General features: G+C 32.3%; 1 protein-coding gene across 4 annotated transcripts in view; it reads right to left on the bottom strand.

Moving 5' to 3' along the window:
* Cdh12 (cadherin 12) overlaps positions 1-17,778 on the bottom strand; it is a 1,151,540-nt gene that overhangs the window by 494,737 nt on the left and 639,025 nt on the right. The window contains exon 1 of one of the 4 annotated variants that reach the window (XM_074077694.1): positions 589-977. The exons of the other annotated variants lie outside the window; for them this stretch is intronic. The gene's annotated coding sequence lies outside the window, so the exon portion shown is untranslated. Of the gene's footprint in view, positions 1-588; positions 978-17,778 lie in introns of those variants that run through there. 4 annotated transcript variants of the gene reach the window in all.

Here is a 17,778-nt window from a genome sequence, read left to right as displayed (position 1 = left end):
TTTGCAAGCCATTGCAGGACTTAAACAAATGTGCTTTTTCCTGCCGTTTTTCAAGATGCATATGTCTTAGATATAAGGTACAGTGAAACAATTACTACACTGATAGAACTGATTTTTAAGACAAGTCTAAAACTGAAAAAGGTATAAAGCAATGTGATGAAAAAGATAGCTATACTTGTCTTTGCCCCTAGCCTGCTACATGTATCAACCTCTGTCTAAGTAAAATGACTATAAAGGTTTATTGCAGCCCTCCAGAGTACAACTCTCTGAATATATAAAAGGGTAGTATTCATTCTAAACAAGCGTATTTGGAGGTAATGTACAGACACAAGCACACAGACCTAACCATGAAGAACAGATCATTGTTCCGAAACTTTTACAAATAGCATTTTAAATTAGCATAACACTTACAAAAACGTTTTCATTGTAATATTAATCAGAGTAACAGCAGAGTGCATTACAGCTAATTGAATCATCTCTCCTACTATCTTTTGAAGTACTGATTTAATAAAGCAAAAACAAGCAAAGGTATGAAAGGACTGAACCCACCAAACGAATATTTAAATGTAGTCATGTGCCTTCACCTACCTGCTGATTCCCATCCATCCTCCAATCCTTTTGCAACTGACCTACTTCTTAGGACACCGCCACATCTCCCACATCCAAAGTGACTAGTTCCCTGAAGTGAAGGTCATGGAACTATATACCAAAGCTCCAAATGGTTAATTTTTGACAGCACTCACTTTTGCAGGAGAAAATTATGCAAATAACATAAAAAGAACAGATGAAAAAAGTCATTTGCATGTCTTGAGGGTGAGAAAATTCTCATTGCCAGAGAGGGAACTGACGAGTGTCCTCTCACAATGATACTGTGTGATATGTTCAGTACTTCTGTTTTTCCAAGTAGGTCTCACTTGGGACATATGGTATTCCTTTAGTGTGGTGTGAGGTGTGTGTGTGTGTGTATGTGTGTGTGTGTGTGTGTGTGTGTGTATGTGTGTTCTGAGAGAGAGAGAGAGAGAGAAAAGAAAAGCTCTATTTGCATTGCAATATTTATGTACATCTAAGTGTCTTAAGAAACCCCTAAATTTCCAAGAGGAAATGCACAAAACACACACAATAGAAAATTTGTTTGCCCTATCTATGCCAAGTAAATCTTTTTAAAAATCTTATTAATATGCTAGCTCTTTCATGGAACTTCTTGGTTGAAGAAAAAAATCAGTAAAATTGAGTTGCTCTAAATAGGACAGATGCACATACTGGAGCTTAAAACACAGATATCTCCCTACAGACGTGGTGGAGGAGGGGCTGCTACAGCCTGCCTTGCAGAAGTCTCCTGCTCCCTCACCTGGTGGAGGGTGAGAGCTGAAGGTGAAGGCACTTGATCAATATACTTCAGGAGAGGAACAGCAACTTTTGCAGCCTTTAAGCAGGAAGCACATTATCCAATTATAGACTGGCAGTAGAGTGTTCCAGTAGAAAAGAGGATGCTAAAATCGAAATTGATGCACCCTGAACATAAATAGCAAACAGGAAACATAACTGATAGTTTCTTCTGACAGGGTTCCTACTAGGCTTTAACACAGCACTTGTAAATGAAAGTTGGATCCATTTCGTGATTCTGATGTGTAGTTGGTCATGTAATTGAAGCACTCTGTTTCTCTTATTGGTATACGTCCCATTCTGAGGATATTCGCTTAAGTTGTAACTTCTTTTTAAAATCTTATAATATTTAACACAGGGCTTATAGTCATGAAACCTGTAAACCAGCAATTACTATCATAAACTAAAACAGGTGCAGATGAAACCAACCCTGTGCCTTAGGAGACAGTTTTAACTGAAACTCCAACCGTATACATTTGCACTGGTTGTACTTTCAAATACCCAGTCTTTCCATTCTCATAATTCTTCACTCTTAAACTTTTTCTGCAGAGAGTATGTGTTACCCCTGTAATCTTTACTTGTACATGAGACCACTAAATAATTTTATGTCAATGTGCATGCATGAGTGACAATGAAATGATTTTCTGTGAGGAGCATGAGGGAAGACAGTAGGGATGTGACAATATCACATATATAATATATTTCACAGTCGCTGTATGCCAGGTACTCTGAATTTGCCACACAACCACTATAAGAGGAAACCCATAGTTAAAACTAAGTTCACTCTCATTATAAAATATTAATGAACATTTAGACATCCCAAAACTTTAAAGCCCACCAAATATAATATGGCCAACAAATTAGGAAAATTATCTAGTTTCTGTGACTTACAAAAATTATTTTGGCATCCTTAACATATTTTTTGTGACTGGTAGAATATTAAATTATAATCATTTTGTCATACAATATATTTGGTTATACATTACCAGAAAATTCAAGCAAAAATAAATGTTAGCCTAAAAACTAAATTCAATCTAGAACTTTCAAGTGATATAATTTCAGTAGCACAAATTAGTCAACATCAAAAATTTTTTTTTATAATTCATTTGCTCTCTCAAACAACCAAAATAATTATTGTCTTTTTAACAGTAAAATGATCCTCCTCTATGCATTTGGCTATTTCAAGAACACTTAATAAAACTATATTAGGTGAAAATTTTGTCAATTTTTGAAGTTCAAGTTCTATAAGAGTCATAATTTAATAGCAAAGATCAAAAGAAATCTGAAGCTAAAAATTAATTTCTAGTTAGTTCAAGCTTCTTCTAGAAGTTTTTTAAAACTGACATGAATCCCATCATTTCAGATTTCTTTGAAATTCCCAGATGTGTTCATAAGCTTTCAGAGAAATGTTGTGACCAAACTTTTTTAAAATGTCTAATAAAATTCTGTCTAAAAAGAAATGATGAAAATTCAAATTAATTCAGTCTTTAAACTTTGCCAAGAACTTTCCTGCCAATTATCTCATTTGGTTCTTACAGGAATCTTGTGAAATAGGTTACCATAAGTATTTTTCTGGTATTTAATTATGAGGAAATGAGGAAAGAAAAGAGCAAGTGCTTGTCTTTTGGTCTTTGATACTTAGTGGAAAACTCAGGGTTCTTTAAGGCAAATTGTATTGCTTACTGCTATGCCTAATAAATATATTTATCTGAATTTTTGTCAGAATAAAAAGGCATCTAAGTGAATACATGAATGTGTTACTCTCTCTCCTCATTCACTTAGGTTTCTTTTAAATAGTGTAAACTATAGTTGTTATTTAGTAAAGGAAAAATTACTCTGAGCTAATAGAAAACTTGTGATGTATATGCACAGTGATTTCTCCCCTCTGATTTCTACCATACTTTCCCCAGTCTTGACTATTATTATTTAAATATGGAATCTGTTGAGATAATTGTCAAATATTGGTTTACAATTCTTATGTAAAGCTAATCATATTTCCGTACAACTTTAGATTCAAATATTACCTCCACATAGGTCTTCCCATTGATTTAATTATCAGGAGAAGACAAATTCCACAAAATTGTGTCAATTGTTTTAAATATAAAAATCAAGCTGCCTAATAACACCTGGACTCTCAGCAGCAGCATTGAACTGATACTACCACAACAATGTATGCCAAATTTTCTGCTTTTCTTTAAATCATTGAAGCACATGGGCTTCAGAGGACACTTTGCACATGTTTGAGACCACCTGCACTCATAGATACTCATGAGTGTGAGATATAATAAAATTTTGGAGAAACAGAGCTACATTGGCTATCAGAAACTTAAACTGTATCCGAAAGTCTTGCACTCTGTAGCTTTATAAACTTTAGACATTTATAAAGCTTCCAGTTGTTAATAATTTCACTGGAAAATGTAAGGAAATTAAACTGTATTATCTCTGAAATTTCAGTCAGCTATAAAAGTACATTATCTGACTAACAATTTGTGATATCCTTTCCGCCTAATTCAGAAATAATCAGGCAGTCAAGAAGAAAAGGTTGTATGCAAATACACATTTCTCCCTTCTCTCACCTCTCTGCCTCTCACAATTTACATGTTTTAGTCTAGAAAAAACATGATAGCAAGAACAGTTTCATTTTTTAGTTTAAGTAAATTGCAAATCGGCCACTAAGCTACTGACTTGAAATTTTAGAGTAGATGAAAAAAAGGCAAGCTTAGGAAAATGTTTAAATATTTTTAAATAATGATAACATCTTCGTTTAAAAGGATATCATTGTTTTATTACAACTAAATTAGATGCTTAGCTATTTTTCCCCTTTATTGTCATGGCCAGTAAGAAATGAAAGTTATTTTAATTAAAATAGTTAAAAATTAACTTAAATCCGAGGAGCTTGCTTGAAGAATGGACATATAATATAAATATATTTTGTGCTTTTAAAACCACATTCCATGCTAGTAGGCAGTTATTTTGAAATAACAAAAAAAGAACAATGAATAATTAAAAGGAAAAAAAGGCTTTCAGTAGATGTAATTGCTTGGCATTTTAGACCTATATTGTTGGCTCGGGTTTATTCTATTTTGTACCTTTTGGATACCAAAGATTATTATGTGCAAGAGAAATGAAATAAATAATCTGTAAACTCTTGACAATATTAAATTTGATTTATATTCAATTCACGAAAAATCTGTGATGGTTGAAATTATACTTATAAAGTCTAAATCACACATTTTTAGCCACGGTTAAAAATAAATCATTAAACAAATGCATATATGTGAAAGTATTAGTGAATAGTAATCACCAATCAAAAAAGGGGGCATGCTAATTTGTTGAGTAATTAATTTTATACATTTGGAAGAACGAGAAAGGAACAGAAAAATACAATCAAATGTGGAAATATCAAGAGATACTCATGTAAGAAACAGTATCTAATGTATTTGCTGCTCACAAAAAATCCATGGTATTACAGTAAATATTAATTTAGATGCTCCTATTCATTGGAAGCTCTATAATTACATATTTAATTACTTAAAAAGTTATTTCCACTGTATACCTATTGGATAGTTAAAATCAAAATGAAAAAACATGTGATAATACCAAGTGCTGACAGTGATGTGAAGTATCTGTAATTTGCGTATTGTCGAAAGGAATAAAAAATAGTGCAAGCAGTTTGATAAACATTTTAGTAACTTCTTTAAAAGTTAAACATAAACCCATTTGGCAATGTATCAATCTTACTCTAAGATGTACACTCCAAAGAAAAAGAGTGTGTCTTTCTGAACACTTTTATACAAATGACTGACTATTCATAGTGCCACCAAACTAGGAAAAAACTCAAATATTCATCAACAGATGAGTATGTAAACTGTGACTCATTCACAGAATGCATATTATTCTATATTTACATGGAAAAAAACTAGTGGTGCAATTGAAATCTGAATTATCACATCATTAAGCTGAAGGGAGAAAGTCAGAAACAAATGCTTAATGATTATATCATGTTCATTTCTGTAAAATTCAAAAATATGTAAATTAATCCATAATGACAGAAAGTAGATAGTGGTTGACTAATGGTGGATGCAGGTAGGAAGAAGGATGGCAAAGGAAACTTTGGGATGATATAACATTCAGTGTCTTCACTATAGTGGTAGATTAATTACTATTACGAGGATCTAAATACTTTCAAAGCTATATAATTTGTATATAAATGTGTGCATCTCATATGTGTGGGTATGTGAAGTAATACCTCAATAAAGTAGCAAAAAGTATCCTTCCTTATTCCACTTTCATGAGACATTATCACAATTAAACTGTTATTGTATTTTATCCATAACAATCTAACAATTTACATGCCTTTAATCCTGTTTCCTATTTTCAAAGTAACCATAACAAAAATGGAATAAAATCACTTATTGTAGATTTCTAATGGTTTCTTAAATTATATAGCATATTTTCTATTCAATCACAGTTTAAGACAACTTTAAACTTAATGTCCTAGTGCCTATCCAGTTAACAGGTCAGTAAAATTTTATGTAGGGAAATGAAGTACCATTTTATTTCAAACAATGACTGCTGTGAAATGCTTAATTACTTTTTGATACACATATATCATTGTCCATTTGTTTCTAACTCCTCTGTAATGTAGATTGAAATATTAATGTAGTATGTCTTCAGCTTCTAAGACATAGCAAGTGGTACTATATTACATAAAAATAACTGGGATTCCTTGGGTTCTAACTGCATTTGACAGGACTTAAGATGAAGAAATTTGGTCTATGTACAAAGTAGCTGTAAAACATCTCTGTCTTACTCTTACGAACTTCTTTACTAAATTGAACTATTTCTTTGGGTTTCATGGTCACCATCTTCACTTCTGGATACTATAGTTCTTTCCCTAGTTTACACTGAATGTAGTGCCCAGTTTCCTCTCATGTCAACTTGCCCTTTTAGTACTTTCACCAAAAGTCAGTAATTTGCTACATCAGAAGTAGGTAACTTCTATTTGACATGCTGACTATATATTCCTTATTATAATAATTTGAATTCTTCACAGTAATATGAGGTTTAACACATCCCTAGGTATTGGTGAGCTATATGAAATAATACTTTGCTACTATTGTACATCGAATATACTGACTTAATCTCTTATAGTAATTGCATAACAGTGGTAAAATAGCAATGGTTTGGTTATTTAGTGCCTGGGATTAAAATAACCCAACAACAGTGACACACAACCATTGTGAATACATGGGCTTACATTAAGTTTACCTCAGTTTCCTCAGATGAAAAAAGATAAAATATTTTGAGAAAATCTATATGTGAAATAAGTTTAAATAAATTAATGAATACATGGCAGCAATAGGATAATGGCTACAACATGAGGGCTAAATAAATACTAAAATAGGCAGTGCATTCATTATGAATAACTGCAAATGAACTTTGTTTTTAACTGTAATGATTATGTACATTTCAATATAGGCTGAATATACATAACACTGTTGGTATTCTCATTCTCACACCATGCCTGTCCATCAAGGTTTGGTAAAACTCAAGAAAATTGTAGTGAAGTCCATAGAGAAGCAGATCAGCTCCTACAATGGGATATGATTTCTGAGAAGATACCTTAGCCAGTAAAAAAAAAAATTAAAAATTCCAAGGCTGGGCAAATCGCATCTATAGTGCAATGTTTTTTGTGTTTCACTGTTGCATCTTCTCTGGAAGGGTCTTTGCTTTGAATGGAATCTGACATGCATAAAACAGTATTAGTAGACACCCGGGTTTCCATCTCCCAGATTCACCATTTAAGTTTCATTCACTGATGCTGTTTCACACATATTCTTGCATTCCATACACTCACACCTTCGTGAATACTATTCAAGCAAATGCTAGACATCACATTCCATCTGTGTTTGTTTCATGATACTCTGTGAATGATAAGGATCCCTTTTATCTTGAAAAATATCTGCAATGTCATTATCACATTGTGTTTTCTTTTGCTTTGACTCTTATTTTCAGGATTCAGCCCATTAGAAGCTACTAAATTTCTGCTTTGCACTTTTTTCATTCTTTTGCTATTAAAACTGGTCACTGATATTACTGTACTGCAGACCTCAAAAAGAGGTTAGATAGCCAATAATATGTTAAACTTGATTCCAGTAGCCACAATTCACATGTCCTATTAATACTGGTCTATATCAACATCTAAAGATATATTTTTCATTATAAATTGATAAATTATAATTACCACGATTATAATTGATACTATTAATAGTTGACATGTAACTAATTTGTTCAAAAAACTTCAATAGTCTATTTTTGCTTGTTGGATAAAATGTAAATTTCTTTTATATAATTCAAAGTTCTCTTGATGTTCTTGCAAAATGATTTCCAATGTTTTAAAAGTTGAAAGCTGGTCTCTAATTGTTTTCAGAATATAAAGTTCTAATCTCTTGTTTTTTAATTCCTGTGGTTAGCCTGACTTCTTCCAAAACTCTAACATATGTGTTTTAAATAAAAAGACTTGTAACTACTTGATCACTTTCAAAATATTTAATATGCTGGGTACAAAATAGACACTCAGTAAGTATTTGCTGAACAAATGATACAGTGCCATATTGAATAAAGTTTTGGCTTCCTATAAATGGCAGACGTTTATTTGCTCCATCATTTTACTATTCTATTTAAGAGCAGCACAGAAATATGTTTGGGGAATTAGATTTCCAGATATTTCTGCTCTGCTTGGAAATATGAAAAGTTATCACAATTCACCACACCAGAACTATTTTCATTTAGGGTTGTGCTCTCAACAGGGCTACAAACCAAGGACCATTTATCTTTATCAAGTAAGGATATATTTTTATCTAAAGACCAAAAATTAGGTTCTTGACTTCTAATGAAGAAAACACTACTTACTTTGAGGTGCCTTTTTATGTCTGTCATATTTTATAATGTCAAGCCAACTTTACAATTTAATTGAATGTTTTTCAGTCTCAGTTTGTACTCCTTCACTTAAAAATGAGTTATTTTCATTTCATAAAAATGCCATTTTATGTTTTTAAACTCATTGCTATAGATATAAAAATATCAGAATCATATATTATTAATAAACATTTCTTCAGAAAATTAACATTTTACAATTTATGTCTTCATTTATAATTAAAGCTTACAATATTTTAAATTAATGATAGAGGACAAACATGCTTTCAGTAGTTTGCAAGATGATGGATTATTGTAAAACCAAGTTGTTATACTCTTCTTTTAATAGTTTTAATTAAGAAAAAAATTCAGATAATTAGGAAACTCATTCTCAAGCAAGATGATTTAAGAACAATTTTAATTTAAAAATTCTCAAATAACATTCTCATTATTACAGAATCATCAAAGCTTAAACTTTTGTTGTTTCTCTAATATTTGTGGTTAGTGGGGAGAAGTTTTTGCTCCTTTTCTGGTGAACTTTGATTGCTTTTAAGACTAGCACCTTGACCAAAGCTCAGGTTTTTCTGCGTGGAAGTTTGTTATATAGTTAAGTGCACACAGCAGTTTAGGATCTCTAGTGGACTGGGCTTGGGATCATCTGCTCATTCAGTCTGTTTTAGAGGAGGCAAGGAAACACACAGGTGAGTTAGAGATAACAGATGGGTTAAAATTCTGATGTTTTAATGCTCAGCAAGTTTTGGTAGCATGTGTAGGTGACTAAGGGAAGCTGTCTGAAGTTGAGGATGCCCTTGATTTGCCTTAGGATGAGCAGTTGATTAATTCCTGGACACATAGAGGACATCATGAGAAAATCAGGCTTTTTGTAGCCTATTGAAAATATTCTTTTGGCTTTCTTCAAATTGGTCAGACTTCTGAGGTAATTTTGCTGGTATGGCCGTCAGATGAGGCAAGCCCAAAAATCACTCTCAAATGAGCTATGACTAGGAATGGAGCTTTGCCATTACCTTTTTTGACCTGATGTATGGCTTGGGGATACTGAAAAAGAGGATTATATTTCTGGGTTTTTACATTAGGACTCTTCACTATTGCTGTTATGCAAGCAAAGAAGTTTTATAACATGCACACAAAGGAAAAAGGGGGATTCTTAAAATAGAAATCTAATTTATTTAGAGTTCAGATACAGAAGACTGGCCCACATAAGCAATGCATGCACTTAGTTCTCACCATTCCAGGGCTGTTGGTAAGCAGACTGTCAGAAGATACTCTCTTTACTTAGTATAGGAAGGGGATGTGAGTCATCTAAGAAAAGTGGCCCAACAGACAATACCTTGTTAATAAAAGACACTGTGCTGAAAAAACAGCAAAGGTCAAGGTCAGGCATTTTCCTGGCAATTGCACCACAGAGATATCCCATTAAAAGAGCATTCAAGAAGAAACCTGTGATGATTAGGAAATGTGTCACTGTCAGTAGGCTCAGGAGAGAAGTGGGTAAGAAACAATCAGGACACAAGAACTCTGATAACAACTGCTTCTTAGCAGGCCTTCGACTCTTGATCACAAGCAGGTTACCCAAAAGCTTCCTGGAAATAAAAAACACATCAACATTAGTAGAAGATGTTTATCTGTGGTGGAAATCAAGGAAACATTTCAGAGTTTGTTTTGTTAAAGTTAAGCCCCATAAGTATTCTGATTCCACAACACTTTCATACTATTCTGCTATATTCTTGGCAAAGAGATTTTTTACATGTTATTTTTTGAAAAGGATTATAATGTATAAAGTGAAAAAAAACCCCACCATTTTCCCCATTTTAAAGATCAAGAAACTGAGGCTAAAATGAATGGCTATTTTATGAGTTAACATAAATTAAGTGAATCCTATGGGTGATTACTCAGGTGAAGCTTTAAAAACAATAAGGTAGAATTCATGTCTATATTCATTTAACATAAAGTTTGGCAAAAGGTTATCTTAAAGTAAATATTTTAGAATTTTAGGAAAAAGACACAATTGAGGATATTATTTATATGGCTATGTAATTACTTAAATTTTTGTCATTTGAAAATGTAACATCTTTTTGTAATTCATATAAGCACAGGTGGAAAGTAAGATCAGATCTATGAGTCATAGTCTGTCACTCCTGGACTATACAAAGGATGAATTAAATTGTAGTGCATCTTTTTTATACAATTAGAGAAGAAAATCATAAAAACCCTGACTTATATATTACAAGTTATTGAATGGAATAATTTATAAGAAATGTTTCCAAAATATTATTTTAATATTATATATATATGTTGATTTTCTAAAAACCTATTAAACCTAAGTCCTTCCATTATGACTTGCAGCAAAATAATATAATATTTACGTATTTTTCTCCATAAATAAAATTTACTGATTGAAATAATAACATTATATTTTTTATAACATTTTTAATAATAGACTAAAATCACTCAGGTTTGTAGAATTTTCAACAAATCAATATGGTTGCTTACCTTATCTGTGTATTTCCAGACAATGATGAATTTGTAACAACATAGTTAATGCTTTTTTAAATGATGTTGAAATAAATTTTAAGGTCTTAAATATACAAAGGTATACCTCCTTGACATGCTTTATTTTCTTTGAAAGTGTGTGAACTTCAGAAAATACTGTTTTGCTCAAATATACAGGAATAAGACAATAAGACACCAGCCATTTTTTCTTCTCAATTTTCTAAACATTTATATTTTCTATGAATAAATGATGAATTTAAGACAATGTTTGTAATATAACTAAAGTTACATTTTAAAAATCACTAAAAAGGATTATAGCTTTGCCTTAAGGTTTTAATATTTTTGTCTTTAATTTGAAGACAATACCACTGTTTTTTTTTTTTTAAGAAAAGTTTATTGACTAAACATTTTTGTAGATAAATAGATAACCTTTTCTTTTTCCTTTTATTTATACTCTTAGAAATTACCTAGGGGAGGAGAGGTGTCAATTGTCATGCTATTTGCTGATGTATGAATTGCAGTAAGACGAAAGCCTTCCTCTGAGGGAACACATGCAATGCGGGTCTATACAAAAAAACAGTAGATTCACTCTGAGAATCAAACAAAGCATTAAAGTTTTCCAAATTAATAATCATCATCTTTTTGTACTATTGCACATTCAAAGATTTTCATATGGATATGGACAGCCATGGCACTGCACAGAAAGAGTATTCAAGACTGGTAATGATGTGCATTAGTGAAACCATTTTAGCTCAATGAAGAGCAATGCATGAAGTAGAAGTTGGCTCTGACCCTACTGCAATGTAAAGATGAGGTTTGGAAATGTTTGCAGATGTTACTTGTACTATTGATGTCTACCTACTTTTGCATCAAATTAAAGTATGTGACTGAATGATAATTCCTTAAAAATCACAATGTTTCAGTGTGATTTTGAACCGTACAGGTAACCACTTGCTCAAATCTCATCTGGGTTTAATTTGGTGGTTTAAAATTTATAATTAGTTGAAGAGTTGAATAAACAGAGGGAAGAACTACTCTTAATGTTAAATCCTTTTGCATAATTAGTTTAAACTATTAAAATTTTTTTTTAAAGAGTATAGTATAATGATGCCTTAGAAAATAAAATTATTCCTGTTTTTCAAAAGTCAATAACCAGTCACGGTATTGCTTGCATGTGAACTGAGCTAAGATAGCATCTCCAGCAATGTAATCAAACATTTTAGGTGTTTCTATGAAAGTATTTTGCGGATGTGATTAAAGCCCCAAATTAGTTGCCTTTAAGTACATTATCCTAGATCATTTGAGTGAGTTTGAGTCAATCTGTTGAGTCTTTAAGTATATGGCTGATGCATTCCCTGTAGAAAAGGAAATCCTGACTATAGGCAGTTTCAGCACCTTTGCAGCCTGCCCTGTCTGTTGGCCTATCCTACCAGTCCTTATGTTTCTATAAACTAATTCCTGGCAGGAAATCTCTTTATCTATATGCTGGCTAGATCTTCTTCTCTGGGATAGACCCTACTTTTGCACCTAGACATTCACTTGATTAAAGATTTAAACACGTTCTGAAAAAATTCCCAAAGACAAAGTGAATTATTTATAAAGTAAACATCAAATAAATACTGGATATCCAACAACAACAAACAGCAGAAGCAAAAATTAAACATGAAACAGAATATGGACTAGTAATCTCAGACATAGAATGTTAATTAGCGTCCATTTGGAAAAGAGTCACGTGATCCCCATTTAGATGGTTTACCATGCTCTTCCCTTTTCTTTGTTTTTCACCACTTAGTTTATACTTTTCATGTTTCTATTAGTGAGTAATTCAACACCAAGAAAAAGTGTAAAGATATACTCAGCAAAGGATGACGTCCCTCTTGTGTGTTCTGTTTCCTCTCTGTGTCTGTGATAGTAGAAATCCTACCATGATCTCAATGACCCTGACCTTTGTTTAACAGCAAAGGAATTTTTGGAAATGTAACTAAGGTTACAGTAGATCATAAACAAGGTCCTCTCTTGGAGGACCTTGTTTAATTTAGTGCACCATTTAAAAACAGAGCATTTTCTCCCATTGGGGAAAGAGAAGTAAGACATTTGAAGCAAAAGGGTACTGCTTCTGTCTTTTTATTAGAGTTCAAATAAACTGTATTTTACTTTGTTTTCTTATGTGTTTTCAATTGTTATGCTGGGTACATTATGGCATTTACAAATGTTCTTACAATGTATCAGATGGAGACATTTCCTATAGGAACACTAGAAAGGCCAATACTGAGACTCCTAACAGACAATAAGAAAGAAAATGGAGACAACTGTCTCTAAAGCTTCCAACTAAAAAGCGAGATTAGATGAAAGTCTTATGATAACCTAACCAAAGAGCCCAAACAATCTTGCCTGCTCTACTGCTGTAAAGAAATGGGAAACTGTATACATGGATACATGTGTAGTAATTTGTTAACACAGCATGCGAAAACCAGCACAGTGTCCACTAAAAGATATTTCCGTCTCTCAGTACATGTAACACATTTTATTTCTTGATTTATCATAGTGCTTAGCACAAGACCCCACACATAACATATGACAATACATCTGTGTTAAGGCACTCTACCACATGACCCATATCCACAGTCTATTTTTTTCCTCTGATTACTTTGGAGTTGGGGGTCTTGTGAACTACTTGTCCAGGCTGACTTTGAACCATGATCCTCCTGGCCTCAGTCTCCCATGTAGCTAGGATTACTGGAATGAGTTACTGTTGCCTAGCTACCATGTGTATTCTTATTACATTTTCATTTCTAAGATGTGAAAATTATACAATTTAACATCTATAGATTAATGAATACTAGGGATAATGGGACAATAAAAAACAACCTCTGATTTGCATTATATTGAATTACAGAGGAATTATACAAGCAGCAGCTTTGTACAGATGTGTAGACCTTTTTGAACTTTAACTAATCCCAATCTGTTAATATTCTACCCTGATGTAAGTATCAAAATCTACATGACAAAGTGGGGATCACCTCAATACTCAGAGATGAAAGAATCAGATGAGTAAATATTTGTAGACTAACAATGCACCACGTAAATGATCTTTTCAAATCAGAAAAAAATAATAAAAGTGACTGAATTTTAATTATTTGAAACTATGTTGTCCAATGAATTACTTTATGTTTTAGAGCTTTGCCAGGTTTTTTTTTTTTTAAGATTGATTAATTTGCAAATCATCCATCATGAGAACTTTGAAGAGCAGCTACACCTGAAACCTCAACTAATGTAATTTAGTTCCTTTGAGGACATTCTCTTGAGAGAGAAACCGGCATCCTGGGCAACAGAACTGTAATACAATTATTCATAATATATTCTCTTTAATATGTTCAATACACTGGGAAACTTCAAAGTTATTAAAACAAAACCTGTGGGAAGTTTGAGATTCCTCTAGTTTCTTGGTTGCCTGCATTCTCTTCCCAACCTTAACACTTCAGTAGCCACACCAGCCCCATTAGACTACATATGAGATGGGAACTTCATTGTCATCTGACAACTGAGTAGTGACATACCACCCTTTGTTAATTCTTCATCAGTAACATAAGCCCTTCTGGACTATATTATAAGAGGATGGAATTCAATTTCATCACTATTCCACACCTGTCACACCTTTTGTAGGAAGTATAGGTTTGGAAAATGCTATAAATTGTTCATGTGTCAGCTTTAGTAATAGCAAATATAGGACTAAACCTTAGTTTTAAAATTTGTGATACAGGGTGTTCCAGCATCTACATTCATGATATTTATAAAGATGACATGAGATGATTTCACTAAAATTTTCAAGAAAACACAATTTATTCAGTGTAAGTTGCCACATAACCTCTGTACTTCCAAAATGATTTGGCTGGAAGGGCCTCAGTCTGCAGGGAGCTCCAACCCACCTGAAGTGAAAGTAGGCTGTAACTACCTAAGAGTAAACTCTTATAATTAAGCAACTGAGCCCCAGACAATCACAGCAGCTGAACTCTCAGCCAATCCCAGCCTGCAAGCTATGAAAGTATGCCTAAGTAGGCAAATACAAAACTACCCTCAAGTTAAACTCTGTGCATAATTTCCTGTCTTTTGGGGGCGTAGGGCATCACTAGTCACCCTGTCCTTAGAATGCTAGTCAGCTCTGATTTATTTTCTTGCCTAATTAAACTTTGACCAATTAAACTGCTCTGTTATAATTTCTTTATTAGTGCTATGGACATTACTTTTTAATAATGATAGCTGTTATGTTCTATTATTTTTGTTAATATAGCCTTAATGATTACTAACATTTTATGCAAAAATTGATGGAAATACAAAATTATCTGAAAAAGTACTGCCCACATGGAATGACAAGATGTGTTGGTATTTCCTTTCTCAAATTCCAGAATTTGTTGAGAATATAAGGGTGACTTTTTCCCTGTTATGGATGAGAATATGAAGTTTGACAGAATTTTAGTTTTACTATTTTAACATTTAATAGTAAGTATGGTATGTTTCCAATGGAAAAAAAAACGAAGATTATCTTTTTGTATGTGCTTTTCATTTCAGATGTAGTAAAAATGAATGAGTGAGTGTACTGACTCATTTTTCCATAAAGACTCTAAATCAGTTTCTTTCCTCACTTCTGATCCTCCAAAAGGAAATAAGCTCAGTATCTTGCAGCACATTTTTATCATGAATTTGGGAAATTCTATTCATATCTTTCATTAATGAAAATATAAGCATTATTCTAATTAGTATGTCCTGGAAACACATAAATCCCTTTATGAGATATTAGAGATGAATGATGGTCATTACCTTTAAAGACCAAATTTATTATATTTTAAGAAGAAAAACCTATCTTTTCTTCTAATTAGAACTATTGCCCTCATAACGAACAAAGCATAAAGATTAAAAAAAATTATCAAAGACAAGCATTCCTTCAGTACATGCAATCCTAACTTATTAGGTATATTAATAAACCAGTTTACATCTCCTTGGAAGATGCTATTTAAATTGCCCATAATTACAATAACTATCATTCTTCAATTAAGTAGAAGCCCTATGTTCAGTTGAATAAATTTCCAAACAAAACACCTAGTATTTTGAAGAATTTCACACAACAATTATCTCAATATTACTCCCATGTCTGCAGCAACTTTGCAAATCCTTTATTTTAGTGAATTCCAGTCTATATAAGGCACTTACTTCTTTTTCTTGGTGTGTTTTCAGCTTCTCCCAAAACCAAATTTATTAGGAAGCCCTCCATTCTTATTCTTTGGAGAAGAAATGGCTATTTCCACCCATTGTTCTGTTTGCTGAGCTTGCTATGTCACTTCTAAGTACATGCAATTTCTTATCATTCCATTTCTCTACATATGTAAAAACTTGCTAGACATCATGTATAACAGTTTATATCAGCAAAGTAAATTCTGATCCTTTAAGAAGCTTATTTTTAATTTATTCACATTTTAACCCAAAGTTTGAAATGTGTCCCCTTGTAGTGGTTTTGTAAATAATAATAAAATATAAATTTCCTAGAAATAGTAAAATATAAATTTCTTTTTTTAATTAATGAGAAATCAGTAAGAAAGGAAGGGTTTATGGATAAATGAGTAAGAATGTGACTATTCTACTCTAAGACATATTGATTTAGGAAATTGACTTAAGACATTCATTTGAGAACTTGAAAACAAACACATCTCACACCACAAGAGAAATCTGAATAAGAAGCTCAATTTTAAGAGGACATGGTAGTGCATTATTGTAATTCCATTACTCAGAAAGCTGGGAGGCAGGACTGCAAATTCATTGTCACCCTGGGCTACATAGTGAAATCATGTCACAAAAAAGCAGAAAGGAGAGGAGAGAAAGAGGGGAGGGGAGGAGGGTATGGGAAGAGAGAAGAAAGAAGAACTGTAGAGAGGAGAGGAGGAAGAAAGGAAAGGGAAAGGAAAAGGAAAGGGAAAAGGAAAAAGGAAAGGAAAGAGGGAAGGGAAGGGAAAGGAAAAGAAAGAACGAAGGAAGAAAGAAAGGAAAGATTTGTTAAGTACATGCTTACAAGTCTAAACCACATGTGCCCATGTGGTTTTGTGCAAGTGCATACACACATTAATCAATTGTTGCTAATTTTTATTCTGTCCATTTTGAAGACAAGAGGCTAGTAAAAGAAGCATATTTGTGCATACCTTCTTGATTTTACGCACTACTTTATTATATTTTTCCAATACCCTTAGTATTTCATTATGTAGTCTCATAACTGCCATTAAAAAGAACAATTTCATGTTAAACTTGTCTCAAGTTTGCTCTGAAAATGGTGGAAGGGGTGAATTCAAGTATGATATATTTGATATATTGTAAGAACTTTTGTAAATGCCACAAATATACTCTCATCCAGAACATATTTTTTATATTTACTCTCAATTTTCACAAAATAATATCATTGTTTTTAAATATATTGAATAATTTGTAGAAGAAATCAGTACAAAGAATTTGTGCATCTTTTCTTCTTGTATGTTATTCATGAAATGGGTAGAATGCTAATTTATTATCTTTAGGTTTATAAAATGATGAAAATGCAGACATCTCTATAGGAAAACACACTTAAAACATCAGTTTATGATATTTCTTTACTATATTCAAATAAAAATGCCATATTTTTATTACTTGAGTTGCAATGTGTGCAAAATATAGGAAATTTGATTATATTCTCATACAAACAATTTATACACTGGTAAATCATATATACATAAATAAGACCTACTTCATGTCATCGTGAAATTTTAATCTTTAGTCCCTCCTTACATTCTATTTCAATATGTGTTTATGTTATCAATATGAAAAAGTTATCTGAAAATTAACAACGAATGAGAGAATTTCCAATTTACAATAGTGATTATTAAACACAGATTATGGAAAATTTATAAAGTACTATGGTTTTCTTAATTATTTTAATGATTATTCTTTTTA

Source organism: Castor canadensis, chromosome 6 (assembly GCF_047511655.1).
Source record: "Castor canadensis chromosome 6, mCasCan1.hap1v2, whole genome shotgun sequence".
Lineage (NCBI taxonomy): Eukaryota > Metazoa > Chordata > Mammalia > Rodentia > Castoridae > Castor > Castor canadensis.
This window is presented reverse-complemented; position numbering and strand designations above follow the sequence as displayed.